Source organism: Hyaena hyaena, unplaced genomic scaffold (assembly GCF_003009895.1).
Source record: "Hyaena hyaena isolate Hyena2069 unplaced genomic scaffold, ASM300989v1 scaffold_979, whole genome shotgun sequence".
NCBI lineage: Eukaryota > Metazoa > Chordata > Mammalia > Carnivora > Hyaenidae > Hyaena > Hyaena hyaena.
Window position 1 is genome coordinate 306,613 of NW_024081613.1, and position 1,503 is coordinate 308,115.

The following is a 1,503-nucleotide window of genomic DNA, read 5'->3' on the forward strand; positions in this document are numbered from 1 at the left end:
TGAGAAGAGAAAAAATCCTCTCTGAGAGAAAAGCAAGACAAAAAGAGACGTGGGGATGAGGTTGTGTCTGAAGGGTCGTATCTCACGAGGTTTGGGGATTTCATGGAAGGTGGGTAACTCCAAATCAGTTGCCGGCTGTAATACCGCATGTGAATGGGTGTGGCTCATGACACCAAGGTGAACGCATGTAGCGGGTAGTTGTTTGAGGTTTGGGTGGGGGAAGGGGGTGTGTGCTGGCATGTGTGTGTGCACATGAGCCTGTCTATTTTGCTTATTTCTACTTACCTCGGTTCAGCTGGATGCAGTTTTCTGCTTTTTCCCGGTGTTTCTTAAAGAGAAAATCATGCATAAGCAAACATGAAATTCACGCTATGCTCAAATTGTTCTCTAATGTATCAAACATACTGGAACAAATTCACATTTTGAAAACAAGTGTTCTAGCACAAATGACTGTCCAAGCAATAGGAATACCAATAGATATTTTTATTCCTCTCTTTTTATAAAAAAGTAGCTTATTTACTAAATTTAATCTGCTCCTTATTTCTTCTTATAAGTGTTCAAGGTGTCTGAGGATGACTAGGGTTAAAAACTATTATTTAAGTAAAAAAAATATTTATAGTAAGTATGATGCTATACAATCTAAACATTATGGCCAAACATTAACTTCAGAGCAAGATATTTATAAGACTCTCTTAACACCTAAACTGTGTGACTTTTTAGATACAAAGATCTCCAAGCCTTACTTTAAGCCGATGTTCTTCAAAATTTGTTCGCATAAAAACATTTTGGAATATTTAAAAATGTATGTTATCAAATATTTCTCCAGAACAGCTGCATCTGAATCACAGATGTAGGTCAGGTCCTGAACCTATGTGCTTAACAAACAAGGGGATTTTTATGCAAAGCGTATTTTAGAAACATTATTTTAGACCCACCTAATCAGAACAGTAAACCTGAAGTCTCTCTCTATATATACATAAAATAACTGTAATTGATGATTATCTTGAACATCCAAATTTGATAACTGTTTCTTTATTTTGCAAATTTAGCTCGGGAACATTCTTCCTGCTGTGAGGCATATAACCATGATTCCTCAGGTCAACTGTTTTGCCTGGATGGTCATTTAGTAGACTGTTGGTCAATTGCAACAGTCTTCCAGTAAGGGCTAGAGTGACTTATAACAAATAGTTGAAGTGTATCTTAAAGCTCTAAAGCATAAAGAGTTTTCCTAAAGTTTACTTGTAAAACTCGAGGTGAGAAAATATGTAAACCATAGACTCTCTGGAGGGTAAATTGAATTGTGTCTGTATCTTCTTTGCTACATCTGGAAGCTTATTCTTGACTACCCTAGATTGCTTAGCTGTCTCTAAGTGTGATTCTGTCCCATTCATTGTTCACTGGGGTCTGGCTAAATGGTTTGCTGACACTGAAATCATACCAGCTGTTCAGATTTCCTTGTCACCATTTTAAAGGCTTCTCTGTCTTTCTCTTTTATTTCTATTC